The sequence below is a fragment of the Sinohyriopsis cumingii genome, chromosome 16 (assembly GCF_028554795.1).
Source record: "Sinohyriopsis cumingii isolate HCF-2022 chromosome 16, ASM2855479v2, whole genome shotgun sequence".
Taxonomy (NCBI): Eukaryota; Metazoa; Mollusca; class Bivalvia; order Unionida; family Unionidae; genus Sinohyriopsis; species Sinohyriopsis cumingii.
The window spans coordinates 5,710,054-5,728,408 of record NC_142976.1 but is presented as its reverse complement, the minus strand read 5'-3'; the positions used below and the strand labels follow the sequence as shown (position 1 = coordinate 5,728,408).

The following is an 18,355-nucleotide window of genomic DNA, read 5'->3' as shown; positions in this document are numbered from 1 at the left end:
AAACAAAAACAGTCATGAAAATAACAAATTTTGAAGAGAAAAAAATACATTTGCGTTTTTCGCTAAAAGACATGTTAATGAGATTACAATTTCAAGGAACATACCTTATTTGTGTACGTGAATAGCGATTGCTTCCATGAAAAACAAAATACCAAAATCTATATAATAATGATATTTTTAATTAAACATGATTAGATAATAGTCAGAGTTAGTTCCAGTATTCTTGGTTTATGTATATATTTACAGGGTTTGAAGCTACAATAGTCCGTTAGTCAGAGACCAGTAAATGTCGCTACAGACTAAAATCTGTACATTGGGATTAGCCTAAAGGGATTAAGGAAACTTTTATTTTAAATTTAAATTCGACAGAAAGTGTGTAGACTGCTGCTGCCTTCTGAATCTGCAAAGATAGTGATTGTTTTTTCCACTGATTGTAATCACAAAGTATTTAAACTACATACTTCTAAACATGATTTGATAGCTACACTGTCTATACCTCTAAACATGATTTGACAATAATTATTAAATATTCAAAAGAACTTCCTTAAACTGATTTAGTGCAAAATAAGATAAAATACGTCCTAAATCGAACTTTTAGCTCAAAACCAATTTCAAAGAGAAATTTTTCATTTCCTTGACTGCGTGTATTTAAACAAAATCTCGTAGGTTGTTCGCCCAGCAGTGATAGCCTTGTTTGGATTTTAAAGCGTTCGATATCAGGAACGGTAACTCGTCCAAAACGTGCATTTTGAACGGAGTCCATTAACATTGACAGGTAATTTAATAGGTATTTATCTTATCACACAGTCCGATATTGGGTACTTTCGTGTGTCCAACAAATGTCATGATAATAAGATGGATCTAGACAAATGTAACACAGAAAAAAAGGTGAATCATATTTATTTGTGCATATTCTACCAACAGATAGTCTAAAAAATAAGATGCTTAATTTTTCTATTTTCATTTTTGGTAGCAAAGTTGTAAGGCATTTATTGCATGATACCGTCCGTCAAATTTAGTTGCAATCGGTCCAGGACTATATATATATAATAATAATAATTTTACAAGTTCAGATTTTATATGGGTTATTAATTGGAAATGTGCAAAAATTTACGATCATCCCTGGTACCCAAGGTTTCCGTCAGAGGAGGGACAGAGGCCTCTGGAAGATGGGTCCTATGTCATGTTACAGAGAGGTGAGAAGGTGAAAATGGATATGTTCATAATTCGTGATTTGTGTATATAATAATATTTGTTCTTGTTTGTTTCTTTGTTGGTTGCTTTTCTTTTATGATTTGTTTAAACTACATATATAATTTATCCATGCATACTATTCCATGTACTACTAGTCAATTGTATGAAAATATTACTGGTGGATAACACTGCCTGTTTACTGTATGAAACTATTATTAGTGGATGACACTGAAAATTAAGTTTGTAAAACCGGGATGTACATCTCGAAATTACTTGGTATAATGAAAAACACATTAATGATAACCTGAATTTGCCGAACAAAAATATACAGTAGTCACAGTACGGCATGATCAGTGGTGTACAAAGGGTAAATGGCGCCCGGGGCGACGATGATAGTCGAACGGATTTCTGGCGCCTTTTACCTCTGGCGCCCAGGGCAGGCACTCCGTCCACCCACCACACCCCTTTTTAGCACGCTACCGGGCATTATTCACACGTGTTTGGCGATCACATTGGCCAGTGTACACGTTTGATTGGGAAATTCGTTATTCAGTGCATGATTTGTTAGATGCCGCCTCAAGCCCAGTAATTGATATCGACTGACCTTAGAAATTTATGTCTGGCGTCGGTGCAAAATGGTGCTGGGCGTGATTTCTGGCGGTGGTAATGCCTTTTTCCTACCACATGTAACGGTTAAAGTTAAATGAGGTTACTTACTGAATAGAAAGTTAATGCGACCTTTGACACGAATACTTGGATTGTTAGGGGTTCTGGTTTTAATATTTGACTTCAGCTGTGTCTTCTTTTTTCTTTGAAGATGAAAATGAAATATTATTTTCAAATCCAGATTAATACACTTTCTTTTCAGTTCTGTAGATCGTTCCGATGTTGACAGCGTACATAAAGACGTTAAAGACAATAACAGTTACACAACGTAAACGTAAATTTTCTTACTGCATGATTCAATTACCTAACCACACCCCCTTACCATATCTCCAGGTACTCGCTTCCACCACTATACCGTGACACAGGGAAAATCTGTCACATATAAGATGTATCCTTCGTATATGACAGCATGTGCAAAGTTTGGTTTGGTCAAAAAGTATTTAAAACTGTCGTTGTAATTGAAAGGTGTGTCCATTTAACTTTTCACAGCCCTTCCACTGCTCGTTTAGGCACTTAACTCCTATTTCTTCAATATCGGATAGCTAATAATGTGTCGTTAAAAGCAACCAATCACACCCACACACCCAGCACCATACCCAAAGGGCGATACATCCATATAGTATAGTGAATTTTCACCCATTGGCTTAGATTTAGATGTGGTAACGGGCAGACGGATAGTATTACAATATTCATGCTGAAACTGTTTGAAATGAAATGGATCGGATATGGTTCCGTTTCCATTTCTTGTTCACATTAGTAGACACTTTTAACTGGTTAATTTTGTTTTTAATTGCAGACGCCGATAAGAAGCAATCATGTCTACTATTCCATGAAGTAAATAAGGAATGTGATTATATGAAATGAAATTTAAACAACTAACTCTTCTCATTTTTTATTTTTGCTTCCGAAACTGAAAATTCCACAATGGAAATGTTTAAATGAGCATAGGCAGTTTTTCATTTTGCAAAAGTGCAGGTCAGCACATTTTTATGAAGACATTTACTTAGTTCTGATTACAATCAACATAGACTAGTACGACTATATGGTCTTAAACTAAGCAATAGCAAGGAATGAGATGCAAAAGCGATGCAAAATTAAACAGATAATTTATTTCCCTAGAATACAAAGTGAAAATTGTATATATATAAAACATACGGTAATACGAATTAAAACCTGAATAAGTATAAAATTTCCAACACAAGACCTAATAATTAAAGTTCTAAATTACCTTTAGTGGCATTCTCAAATAAATCCAACACTGGAAGTTTGATGTGCCTGTGAACCCTGCGTCGTAGCGATGTGCCAACAGTCTTTTGTTGAACCGAAATAATACAATCCAAGAATATATCATTATTTGAATTTCACTATAAATCCAAGTATCTATTTCCAAAATGTTTTTGTTTTTAAGAGTAATTTGAATAAATTAATTGATGGACGATATGTGGGTGTGATGTCACCTGTTCATTAAAACGTGCAAATTTTCTGCATACAAATATTTCCGGAACAAGCCCGCGGACACCGTTGAAATATATCAGTGTCTGGTAACAGTAATATCTAGCGCGACATTCAAAATGTCCACATAACGGTGGGTTGTGCTATTCCACGTTTACAAGTCACCATTCATAAGATTTGCTCCAAACTTATAACGTACATGTCACCAAAAAGAACATTGCAGCCGACGGTAGCTAAGAACGAGGGTACTTCTGCAACAGTAAGAGAATGGTCGATACACATAGTGGTGGGGTGGGGGCAGTACATTTCATTGTGAGTAGTATTATTGTACTGGGTATAAGCTGCCGTTGTTGTACTTAGATAAACGTTTGGTTGAACAGAGTAGACATCACAATTTCATGCATAAATCAGCAAAGGTAAGGCTGAATTCCACAAAATCGAATTTCAAATTCCAAGTGTAATAAAATGAATTTAAAAATTAACCAAAAAATTAAGTTATTGGCTCGGTGTTTTCTTTCTTCCCAATTTACATCTGAGGTCCAGTAAGTGAAATTTGCCATGCGGAGCTAGCATTTTTTTGCGTCGCTTGTTTATTTTGTATGTGTATGTCGAAATAAATACCATTTAGTATTCTCTCGAACCCAAATTACATACCTCAATCAAACGGCAAATTATAGAGAACTAATTTTTGTTTAAAAACTACCGAAGTTACACATTTTTTTTTTAAAGCCACGATTACCAGTTGGGAAACTCGGGGAAATAGTTTTATTTACAAATCAAACTCTACGCCAAGTTCGAAACTGTTGAGCGGAATAAATAATGCTAAATCAATGGAAATTCATTGGCAGAGGGGTCCCTCAAAACAGCCTACACAAACTAGTCTGGAATGGATTCTAACGTGTTACCCACAAGTTGTGTGTCGAAGCTGAGAACTTAGTTATCATATGACGGCAGAATATTACTGCAGCATCTTGCCTATTAAGAAATATCTACGTGCAAAGTTTGATCCGTATTAAGTCTACATAAAGCGTTTGCGTAATCTTGATGTAAAGAATTAATTATATAGAGGTATGATGTTCAAAGATATGTCTGAAAATGTAAACATCATCCTGGCATTGAGGGTAAAACAAACGAATACCTGATAATGTAAAAGGCACTCAAGCATGAATATTATGTCACATTGACCTAATCTGATGATACGGCTGAGTAACATTTGTTTGAGAATCATTCGCATGTGTATATGCGAAATGCTGTTCAGGAAGTTAATGTATTACGAACCAAAGACTGAATTTATCAAGGTCATTCAAGTGGGGACAATTTTGAGGCCATCATATCGAGGTGGTGACGAATGTACGCGCAAAAGGACATACGAAATAACTACGATGACAGGAAAGAATGGACAAAAACTGTTTTATTACCTCTCAGCTTTGTTGTCGAGTGTATTTCATTCTACAAACTTTATTGTTGATGGGATAATCAACATATCTCTGAGTCGGTCATATATTTTCACCCGAGAGGGTGACAGTGCATAGTATCATCCGAGAAGGTGACTGTACATATTATCGACAGAGATCTCGACAGTGCACACTATTACCTATCACCCGATGGTGTATCAGTGCATATGATCACCCGACATGGTGGCAGGATATTTTATCACCTGAGATGTTAACAGTGCATAGTATAACCTGACATGGTGACAGTACATTTTATTATCGCCGGTGAGGGTGATAGTGCATATTGTTATACCTCCTAATATTAACAGTGGCAACGATTGATGCTGAGAACGCCACCTGTCATGGAAAAAAATTATCGCGTCTCCATCAAGGGATCGTGTTTTTCGGCCTTTCTTACTCCCATTTGTAACCCTTGATGAAATTCCATAATCTGTTGGCCTTTTTAGTGGGAGATTTCAAATAACATAACTTGTCTTGGGTCGACACGCTTTTTCATCTCCCCTAAGACGGCTATAGTACATATTTTCAGGCAAATTGGAGATAGTTCATATTATATTGAATGTGTATTACTACCCCAGAGAATGGTATCATCAGAGAATATAATTGTGTATATATCACCAGAGATGGTGATAGTGCATATTATCGCCAGAGAATGTGATGGTATATATTATCGCCCGTGAACGTGATAGTGTGTATTATCAGACATCTTTTCTGCAACGAAGCCTGCCATCATGCCCAAAACACGTCAAGGTTTGATGTTACAGGACGCTTGTAGGCCCACAGATCAATTGCGCTTCTACAGTCCAAAACCACTGCAGCCAAACTAGAAAGAGTCCAGAAGTTGGCAGCACGATTTTGTCACATTGACTATCGACGAACCACCAGCATCACAACCATGCTGAAGGACCTTCAGAATAAGTTTACGTCGGGGATGCCGGCCCCATGCCTTAGCACCGTGTGTTGTTTTAACCTGTTTTTAACTCGTACACAGACTCTTCATTCACACATGTCCATAGCTCACCACAGTGCGACTAAGGCTATGCCTGAACATGGTCCAGGCGCTTAACTGGAAGATGTAGATGAAGATCACCTGTGAAGGTGATAGTGCGTGCATATTATCACCAAACAAGGTGACCGTGTATATTATTACCCGAGATGGTGATATAGATTCTTTTCGACTCAGAGAGTGATAATACAACTATCCACAGAAAGGGAGACGAATCAATACTCATGTTGTGTTCATGCGAAGACAGTACGCATAGAGTATATCATAGTTTCCGATGGTAAAGGTTCTGTTTGTCGGTAATTGGTCTTATACGTTATATCGCAAAGCTTTGGAGCTAACGTTCTTGCCATTAGAGAGGAAAACATAATAACATTGCCTGCCAGACGTAAAACACATGGTCATTAAAATGGGTTTTATGATTTATTTTTAATTAAACTACAAATCAAATGATATATTTAAAACGGTAACAAAGATAGTTTGGGGCGTCCTTTTCAATATAAAATTCATTTATATGGGTCAACACGGTCGGGATGATATTTTGAACGGACACTTTTAGGCTACACACTCAGTTCCTACTGGTTATATCATTACATAGTAGGAATCTTAAGGTAGGATGAAATATCTTTCCTGCCCCGATGAACCCGATAAGAAGAAAAATTTTGAAATAGGAGGAAACAAAATAAGATGCCTGGAGGAATATATTTCATTTCAAGAACAAACACACCGCTTAATATTCGGACCGATGGTTTACCTGTGTATGTCATACCCTACTGACTCGATAAGCCAAACTGAATCTATTACTTCTAATACCTTCAGTAGCAAACAACTGTCTGCCCAGTTGACCCTGCCGTTTGGTATACAAGCTACACCGGTCACAACCACCTTTAACGGTAGGTGAAAACAAGCTCTGTCAATAGAACTCATGCACTACTATTGGTAACCTTTCATTAGTTTTAGCAGCAACACAAAAAATCAACTCTGAAACAACAAACATACACTGTGGAGCCTGTATTGTTTCTTACCTAGGTCACTGAAGATTTATTTAATTTACTCCAGTGGTGCAAAGACAAATTATAGAGGTCAAATCGAGACACACATTACTAATATAGATATTGAGAAAGTCCTTATTGTGTTATTTCAATATAATTATGCTTTTAAATATATTAATGAGATTAAACGATTTTAATTTACTTCTTAACAAAACATACAATCAACAGTAAATCTCATATCATACTGCCCAGTGAGGATGTCATTGCCGTCACGTGGAAATGGTTAACATACAAACCGGGCTTAAAATGCACGGTCTACCTGATGGTGTTCTACCCGATTAACCCCACAAATAATATGAAAATGTATGGAAACTACAAAATGTACTTGAAATCCTGTTTTAAACGGATAATTATTGTGCCAGCAGACAATAATTAATGCACTGAAGTGTGACAATGCCCGTAGTTAGACAACTGTAATATTCCAATAGGTGGAGAGCAGGGTACGGCCGAATCCTTATAGGTTATTTTATCAGCCATGCCTGACGACAAAAGTTTTCGCACTAATGGGTTTATTTCAGCATCGCAAACATCAACTCTTTGTGAACATGCGAAAGAACAATAATGTCGCTGATTCTGTGTTATTACCATCCTTTCAAAGATTGTGGTTCTTTCCAGATTCAGGAAATACCTGCGTGAATTTGTCAATTATTTTCAGCAATGAGCAGGAATAATTTCCCGTGCTGTGGGACTTCTTTTTATGTGTGTTTTACTGACTAAACACTGACAAAGATTTTAGTGAAACGTGCGTTAATTGTTAAAATAACACTTACTACGCCACACCCAATTCTCTGCGTGAAAACCAAATTAGCATGTCAGATTCATCTGAATGTGTCTATTCGGTGGCCTGATCTAGTTGTTTTGCAACAATATTCATTTACTGACCGGGAGAACTGGACGCCATTGGAGTTGATTCATCATGAATGTTTATTTGTGGATTGGAACCATGGTCCTTATCATGGGATCAATCGGATGGTTTGAGATAAAATTCTCTAATCAAGGTATAGTAACTTAAACCCAATGTAACTTAGGTATTTGTCAAATTAATTTTCTCCAGCGCTTCCTAGCTTTGTCATTTTTATTTCAAAAATATGTACCCATTTGCACAAGTCAAAGAACGTTTGAATTGAATCAGGATCAGTTTTAGTTGCACATCTGAATGCATCTTTTTATACCTAGTAAACGAGTATATATATATATATATATATATATATATATATATATATATATATATATATATATATATATATATATATATATGCACATGACACCGAAAAACAGCTGATTAAGGATGATTAATTACGAATAGGACCGGAATTCGTAGTCCTTATGACATACAAAATCAAACGTAAAATCTTGGCACTATTTCAGAAGTACAGTATATAAAAAAATGCAAGTGATTCCAAACATTACATATGGTTTTTAATATGATGGATTAAAACCGTGCCGAGTAACGCTTATCAAAGAGAGGTGTCCAGGAGCACGCGTGAAATTAGTCTTTCGATCACTGGTCAAAATAACCGTTACGTAGCAACACTCAATTAACACGTGTCTTAATCCCCTTGTATGCTAACATAAAACATGTTTGGTTTTACCTCAATCCCATTAAAAGAACATAAATAGTCTTTAATCCCATTAAAAGAACATAAATAGTCTTTATAGGTTGCACACTACATGATTGAAAGTCACGTATTAGAAACAGAACGAATGAAATAGACTTTCGCCTATGAAGACACCACCACTACTCACGCACACAAAATAAAAAACAAACAACTTTCATATCACGGACTCAGGTGCTGGAATTTTCATGTGTTCAAACATATAGATGGTTTTAGGGTGGGGATCTCAGTACTTTGCAACGATTGCTGTCTCAGCTTGGGTGGACCAATGACACCTGCTGGTATACATCAATCTTTTCGGGTCCAGCAATTATACACTCCAGTATTAATTATAAAGCAGGCATGGCATATATAAGCCGCATATTGGTATTGTCAGGTAGCATTATAAAGAAAAGCCTTGGCCAATATTAGACCTAGGAATCTGTGAATCTCCATATTGTTGTGTTTGCAAGACATAAAAGAAAACAAGATTGTGTTGGGCTAGTTTGACAGGATCGTAACTCCTGGAAAAGTTGGGCTTCGTGTGAAATGTAAGACTTGTTATTAAGAATATATATGTATTCGGCAAATAAATATAGAACCTAAATATATTCTTGTTTTCACTATATAACCATACGCAATGACATTGAAAATTTCATTAAAATAAAAGATCCGATTTAAATTTTAAAAATCGATTTTTAAAAATGTTCAAAGAAAAAAATGATTTTTTAGCATGGTCAGTTAAAAACAATAACGACGACGGTGACAGCGACTACAGCGGTAACAGTATATGCCGTACGCCAGTAGCTTTTAAGAACTTGTTGTCTGTGAATAAATAAAATTATTGCAGATCCATATTCAGTGTACAAGTTATTCGTGTTGAATATATACTTATTTCATAAAACGGTTTCTCCACCTATCATGTTATGCCCCAGGGGATAGATTACAATTCTCACACCGTTGTGCTCATATGCGGACCACCATCGTATTCTTAAAACAGCATGCTCATATGCCAAAAACTGATCATATTTAAAAATCGTTGTTCTCATGTTCAGAAAACTATGCATGCAATAAAAGCGTTATGCCCATAGACATATTAATTATTAAATCCTGAGTTTAAATCTCTGACACTTGCTTTGTATCTCATCAGTGAGGTCAAGGCAAAATGAACGAAATCTAAGACTTTGGTCTAATATTTTCCCTTTATGTAGAGCACCATCCACGTTGAACTGTATCCTTGTATCATGGTTTCTGAAACATCAATTTCTTTGCAAATGACTACATTGTGAAACGATAAAAGCTAATTTATCAAGTCCAGTTCTCAAATGTCATACAAAACAACATAAATAACTAGTTATCAGAAATACATAAAACTGTCATTAAATCACAACTAATATCTATAAAACCAATTGTACAAATAAGAAGAGCCAACTCTTTGCCATCACGTGGCCTATCGGACACCGTACAACCGAATGTGGAAAAGCATATATATATATATATATATATATATATATATATATATATATATATATATGTCATATACACCATGATTAAGCATGTTGCGCAATACTTGGTTTAATTTTCGCGATTGGAGGTAGCGGATTCGAACCCCGGCCGAATCATACAAATGACTAATAGAATTGGTACTAACAGATGACTCGCTAGGTGCTCAGCATTAAGGGGTTATTGTTAGGCTGGTCGACCTGGTTTTTGGATAATGCAATTAGGTGGACATGATGCTACATGTCTGCGCCATGATGCCCCAGTGCTATACATCACTACAAACTCCCACACTGCTGACATATTAGCCATATGACTGGAAAACTGTTAACGCTACGTAAAAGATCTAAATCACACACACACACACACACACACACACACACACAGCTTCGCAATTAGTGAAAATCGTGACATTCACCAGAACTGAACGAAGTGTCATCTTGTATAGTATGCAATTGTTCACATATCTTAGATGATGAGTTAGTAATTCTGTTACATTTTTTAAAATAATTTCATTCATATTCTTATTTTGTGGGAAGTGTTTTTTCACACACTAGCGAAAATGCATATCACAGCTAGAGAATTCTAATACGTGCAAAAAAAATCAATATATATCCATTTATACATTCATGTGTGATTTATTGAGGATACGTAGCTAATGACAATTACTTTTCATTTTTTCATTATCTTTAAACCGCTATTAAGAACGAACGATTGATGATACTAAGTACGCGACAAACACCACATTGCCAAGCTTTTGAGGCTGCAATAATGGTCTTTTTCCAGTCAACCCATCCTGAGGCTGCCATATTCGTCTTTTACCAGTCAACCCAGACCTTGACTGACAGTCAGATTACATGCATACCTTTAACCCGATGACTATCGAACTTTTTATATTAAAAGTACAGTTGCAGTCGGTACTGATAATAAAAAAGAGAACTTCAAAATATTCTTGAAACACATGCTATTATCTGACTTGTTTGCTTGTTTACATGTTACGTCTTTTCATCTCATCTTTTACGGCATGCACTTTTATGAGTATTAATCCGCAAAAGTTTATATCTTCCCTTTTCTTTGTTGTGAAATTGTTTTCCAACCAGTTTACGCACGAAAAGAATCTATAGAGCAATAACTAGTCCTTTAACTTGTACAGCGCCCATTCGAAACTTTTCCAATGTTGCTGTACCTCCATTGAAGCTTAGAGTATTTATGTTTTATTTCCTACGCGCGCACCATATATAACTACTTACATGCATTCTGAATAATTTTATTAATATGACTGGTCCATTTCGCAATTTAAGATAAGGTTACTCCTTGATTTCTATGACTTTTAACAGGGAACATATTGATGTAATCAAAAGAGAATTTCCGAAATGAAAACTCGAAGCGTACGTACTACTTTTCAATCACACATTATTCATGGCACTTTAATCATAACCGAGGTAGCATTGCCTGCTTTCTATATATCTCCCAGACATAAATCCAGTTTAATCAATATCTGCAATGAAATACAATTATACCATCTTTTCTCAGGTAAAGCGTCGCTTCAGTACTTTTCATCTGAATCTGATGAAGACACGATAACGTGGGGGTTAAAGATAAAACTTGGCGAAAATGAAGATGTGGATACAGATAACCCGACCTTTCAGGTAAGATGAATCTTGAAATGCTGATGATGCAATTGCATGTGATTAAGAAGCGAATCCCCATATCTTTATCTTGCATTTGTTTGGTGTGTGTGTCGTTATTTTTTTTTTTTTTTTTTTTTTGTAGTGGCCACATCAGACCCGAGTTAATCGCCGCTTAGATCACTCTGTCTTGTATTGGCCAAGACAAGTGTTTAGATGTTATCTTTGGTACTCGTGGAACTAAAACAAATCTGTGCATAAGTGATTATAAACTGAACTGGCAAGTCCTGAATCTGCATAATTGTAAGACACTCCAAAGCCTTTCTAGTGAAGATTTGGGCAGATTCCTCTGTATAAACCTCTATCATGGTATACTGACAAATTTAATGAATCCGAACAGTTTACAGATAGTCGTGGTCTTCGCATGATCATAAATCGACTGCGGGTGTAAAGTAAACATTTTAAGACGGGTTGAACATACTACACCTTTTCGTATTTTGAAAATAGCATTTCCCTCAGGCGTGTTAATTGTTTGAATCCTCTCCAGACCTGCCCGGTGAAATGCAGTGGCGCGTCTCTGAATAATATACTTTACTTCAGTGACATCTGGGATAAATAGTCTTTTTTCTGCTGATGTGTCTCTAAACACCCATCACTCAAATTATCATACAATCAATCCCTAAGCATGTCATTTAGTAAAAGAAGGACCGCTCCTTATATGTCCATTCGTCGACGTATTTTCTTTGACTGAAGTTTCTTGTCCAGATCGAAGTTCGCGCCACTTATTTTGTCATTGTCAATATTAACAATGTGACAAGCTTGTGACAACCGACCCTTCTGTAAAGATGAGGTGACCACACCTTGGTCGAATCACGTAGCTGATTTCAAGCCACTATCCCATTATGTATTAGTTTAAAAGAAGTAGATATGCTTTCATGTAGGCAATTGAAAGAAATATACATGCTTCCATGTATGCGTTTGCAAGAAGTCGATCACGTGACTGATTTCAAGCGACCATCTCATCATGTAGGCTAATGGTTCCCCACTCCCAGGTCATGACACAGGGTTCCGAGTACGTTCTAGAAGGTCCCAACGATGTTTTGGAGGGTGGCAAAATTTATCAAAATTTGTGAACGGGGTCTTAAGTCTCAAGGAAAAAAATAAAAAAACTAAATTTTATGGCGCGGCCAAGACAAGGTTGGGAATCACTGATATAGGCATTTGAAAGAAGTATACATGGTTTCTTGTAGGCGATTGAAAGAAGTAGATATTCTTTAATGTAGGTGTTTGAAAGAAGTATACATGTTTTATAGTTATTTGAGACCGTCAACAAGTGAAAGTAACATCTTATTTTGCCTGGATAAAATACTGTAATACAAGTTACAAAATGTCACTAAACTGACATAAAATTAAAGCAAAAGTACTGAAGTGTAAAAACTCAGAGATTTAGTTTTCTTCCAAATACTTAAAAATCAGATATATGGTAGAAGTTAATAAGCATGAACACAGACTGAGAACGTGGAAGATTATTTTAAATTGGTAAGAAAACTAAATGTGAGATTCAAGTTGGTAAATCTTTAGAATTATGTCTAGATTGTTTGAGTCTTTAATTTATTAAAAGAAAGTATTAGGTGCGATATGTTACGTCTGAAAGCTCTTCAGGTGCATATTCTACTGAATATAGGTCATCTCAGATACGACATGTTGCGGATGCAAGCCATCATGAGGACAATATGTCTTGGATACGAAATGTCTTGAGTATACACAGAATCAGACACGAATGTATGGAGAACGAAATGACTTTGATAATAATAATAATAATAATAATAATATGAGAATAATGTTTTGGAAATTAGAATCGCACGTGCTCCTCCATCTCAGCTTAAACCTAAAGAGGTCACGTCAAGGTTTCCACTGGAGGCTGTGGAGTGATACTGTTGCTCAGCCAGTAAATAGTTTTAATAAATTACAACTGGTTTCGTATAATTGACCTTCTTTAATAGAGCGTGCAATACAATATTCAATCCAATCAGAGTACAGCACAAAGACACTACATCTGGACGAAGAGCAAAATAAATTTTTCAATCCGATCAGAGAGTACAGCACAAAGACTACATCTAGACGGAGAGAACAATGAACTATTCAATCCGATCAGATAGTACAGCACAAAGAGACTTCATGTGAATAGAGAGTACTATACAATATTCAATCCTATCAGAGAGTACAACACACACACACACACACACACACACACACACTTACTTCATCTAGACAGAGAGTATAATACAATGTTCAAACCAATCAGAGAGTACAGCGCAAATACATTTCATCTGGACAGATATTAAAGTACAAAGGCACTTCATCTGGACATAGATTACAATAAAAAATTCAGTCCGATCAGAGAGTACAGCAAAGATACTTCATTTTGACAGAGAGTACAATACAAAATTCAATCCGATCAGAGAGTAGAGCACAAAGACACTTCACCTTGGCAGAGAGTACAATACAATATTCAATCCGAACAGAGAGTACAGCATACAGACACTTCATCTAAAAACAGATAATACAATACAATCTTCAGTCAGTTCAGAGAGTACAGCAGAAAAACACTTCATCATGACAGAGCGTACAATACAATATTGAATCTGATCAGAGAGTACAGCAAAATGACAATTCATTTGGAAAGAGAGTACAACATAATATTCAATCCAATCAGAGAGTACAGCACAAATACACTTCATCTGAACAGTGACTACAATCCAATATTCAGTCCTATTAGAGAGTACAGCGCAAAAACACTTCATTTGGACAGAGCGTGCAATCCAATATTCAATCCGATCAGAGTATTGCACAAAGACACTTCATCTGGACAGAGAGTAGAATACATTATTCAATCCGGTCAGAGAGTACAGCACAAAGACACTTCAACTCGATGGAGAGTACAATATAATAGGGTGTCACTTCTATGTTCTAACCAGCTACATATTCTGCGATGGAGCTAAGGAGTGTCAACAAAACAATATAATATTCAATCCGATCAGAGAGTACAGTACGAAGACACTTCATCTGGACAGTGCGTAAAATACAATATTGAATCCGATCAGAGAGTACAACACAAAGACAATTCATCTGAAAAGAGAGCAGAATACAATATTCAATCCAATCAGAAAATACAGCACAAAGACACTTCATCTGAAGAGAGACTACAAACTAATATTCAATTCGATCAGAGAGTGCTGCACAAAGACACTTCATCTGGACAGAGAGTACAATACATTATTGTAATCCGGTCTGAGAGTACAGCACAAAGACCCTTCATCTGGACAGAGCGTACAATCCAATATTCAATTCGATCAGAGAGTACAGCACAAAAACACTTCATCTGGAAACGAGAGTCAATACAATATTCAATCTGATCTGATAGTACAGCACCAAGACACTTCATCTGGTCAGAGAGTACAATACTTTATTCAATCCGGTCAGAGAGTAAAGCACAAAGACACTTCATCTGGATAGAGAGTACAGTACAATATTCAATCCGATCAGAGAGTACAGCACAAAGACACTTCATCTGGACAGAGCGTACAATACAATATTCAATCCGATCAGAGAGTGCTGCACGAAGACACTTCATCTGGACAGAGCGTACAATACAATATTCAATCTGATCAGAGAGTACAGCATAAAGACACTTCATCTTGAAACGAGAGTCAATATAATATTCAATCCGATCTGATAGTGCTGCACAAAGACACTTCATCTGGTCAGAGAGTACAATACTTTATTCAATCCGGTCAGAGAGTAAAGCACAAAGACACTTCATCTGGATAGAGAGTACAGTACAATATTCAATCCGATCAGAGAGTACAGCACAAAGACACTTCATCTGGACAGAGCGTACAATACAATATTCAATCCGATCAGAGAGTGCTGCACGAAGACACTTCATCTGGACAGAGCGTACAATACAATATTCAATCTGATCAGAGAGTACAGCATAAAGACACTTCATCTTGAAACGAGAGTCAATACAATATTCAATCCGATCTGATAGTTCTGCACAAAGACACTTCATCTGGTCAGAGAGTACAATACTTTATTCAATCCGGTCAGAGAGTAAAGCACAAAGACACTTCATCTGGATAGAGAGTACAGTACAATATTCAATCCGATCAGAGAGTACAGCACAAAGACACTTCATCTGGACAGAGCGTACAATACAATATTCAATCCGATCAGAGAGTGCTGCACGAAGACACTTCATCTGGACAGAGCGTACAATCCAATATTCAATCCGATCAGAGAGTACAGCACAAATACACTTCATCTGGATAGTGAGTACAGTACAATATTCAATCCGATCAGAGAGTGCTGCACAGAGACACTTCATCTGGACAGACAGTACAATACAATATTCAATCCTATCAGAGAGTACAGCGCAAAGACACTTCATATGGACGGAGATTAAAGTACAAAGGCACTTCATCTGGACACAGATTACAATATAATACTTCATCCTAACACAGACAAATAATTTCAAACTGAATAAACAGAAATTCAGTGATCGTTCTTTCACAACTCCGTCTGAGAGAGAGAGAGAGAGAGAGAGAGAGAGATCCGAACAAAAGGAAAACGTCTGGTAACGATGTATAGTAATCGACAGCTTGTCAGAGACTTACAAGTAGTTATGGAGAAACTGAGAAGTAAATAATATTCAAGAGACTAGTGTTTCACAAGGGATGCAGTGTGACTATTTAAAGACGAGCGCTTGCTACATATATTGGTTGAGTTAAGAACTGGTGGCCTTGAATCAAGGAAAATGTGAAAAAGTTAGATAGCAACCTGTGAGTAATGTTAAAAAGCGAGGTCAAAGTGTTACAAAACGTCACACATTCTAAATATAAAGGACTTTCTGCGAAACATTTGGTGTTGATTTGTCTGGATATCTGTCTCGCGTGTGACTGAGAGCGATGACTGGTAAAATGTTATACCTATATCAGTTGACCATTATTCTAAAGGGATGAAAGCTAATCCACTGAGATCGAAGTCATTAGATGGTGCAGCTCTGTTCCGGCATGCAATGACTCGTGTTAATAAAGGACGATATTTATAATGATAAATTAATTGGGTGGATCGATTTGTGAATATAATTTCAGATGAGGTCATGACACGAAACAATGTGGACTAGGCATCACATACCAGTTGCTTAGTAGAAAGAAAAATATAGAAGAAAAAGAAAAAAAACTAACCGGATAGTTGGATAGACTATTAAGATTGTTCAATGGATGGACAGCAAAAAGTGTTCAATGGACAAAATGTTAAGGGTATTCAATGGATACAGTTCACTGGGATAAGATTACTGGTTTATCAATTATTCATACAATCAATTATCGGGTGGGGTGGGTGGGGTCATGGGGTTCGTTGTCTACCGCTGATTCTGGATAATCGATGTATTCAATCATAGATTAATTTTTTTCCAGAATATTTCCAACAATGTTACTGCTTAGAATGATCACAAAACACGAGTTTATTCTAGTAACAAGTTTCAAAGGTTAATACATTTTTTTTTTATCTTTCAGGGAAAGTTACATAAACATATTTCATATCTGGAGGCGAAATTAGAAAATCGTATTGTTTTCAAGAAAGAAATCGATGTACCCCAACATATAAAACGTAAGTATTCTATGTTCATACAAAGACCACCTGCAGTATTACAATAAATGTCGTATTTCGCCTTTGTGTATATTAAATGAAATTGTATTTATTTTTGCGAAATTGTTTAAAAATATTATTATACACTATGAAAATTAGGAGGGGGAACTTAAGGTTCAGTCTGCCGTCGCTACTCTTTCTCGTGATCGGATTGGCTGGCTGATATTATTTATTAGCTGCAACATTCAACATATGAGTATTGTAATCTGATTGGTTACCAACGAATGCTGACTGGCGAGGAGTGGGATGGGATGGCATGAGGAAGGGCTAATTTGCTTCCAAATCATCCAACATATATTAAGCATATTTTCATTTATCGTTGAATAACTTATCACAAGGAATAGTTCACCCTTTCTCAAACACGAAGACAAAACACATTATTGTTTATCTAGAAATTATCAACTGATCACTACACCACAAAATTAGAACTCGCAGACTTTAAAGTATCTGGAACGCCAAAAACACGGAATTTCATCACATGTCACTTGCCGATGACGTCGTTCAAAAGTTCTCCTTGACTCATTTGAACACTGTGACAACATTTTTACTTGATTGTTCAACTTCTTTGATCAGGTATGTGTGGTTGATTTGTCTGAAGTTACCATATTCTATCTAGGATGAGATGACTGACGCGACGATCAGCTACATTAGGGTGAAGAAATAGTCCACGTTCACCTCGTGCATTCTCTGTACGCATAACTTATAATCCCAGTTTTAAATACATGACTAAAGTGGCTTGACTGATTCCGTCCTTGTCTATGAGGCGCCGTAGCGGACAAAAACTGTGTCGAGAAATCCAATATCACGTGTTGGATCAAATTGCACTCCTTAAAGTTCCATTTTCAAAATCGAGATTTTAGATTGTATATGTTGAATTATACAATGGTGGTTTAAGGTTCTATTTCCTATGTCGACGTTTTACAGTGCTACATTTTTAATTACACAGCGGTGGTTGAAATTTCAATATCATATGTCGAGAATCCCTAATTCACACGTTGTTTGTAACTGTTTGTGATGAAAGTTCAATTTCGTATGTCGAGTATTTAGATTTCATCTGTTGAATTTCACAGCAACGAGAAGTATCTTCCTTGTTTAAAGA

General features: G+C 36.3%; 1 protein-coding gene across 1 annotated transcript in view; it reads left to right on the top strand.

Annotated features, from left to right (window-relative positions):
* The first annotated feature begins 11,359 nt into the window (after nt 1-11,359).
* Nucleotides 11,360-18,355, top strand: part of LOC149779865 (uncharacterized) — a 116,359-nt gene continuing 109,363 nt past the window's right edge. The window contains exons 1-2 of the mRNA XM_089936280.1: nt 11,360-11,565; nt 17,124-17,217. The gene's annotated coding sequence lies outside the window, so the exon portion shown is untranslated. The remainder of the gene's footprint in view (nt 11,566-17,123; nt 17,218-18,355) is intronic.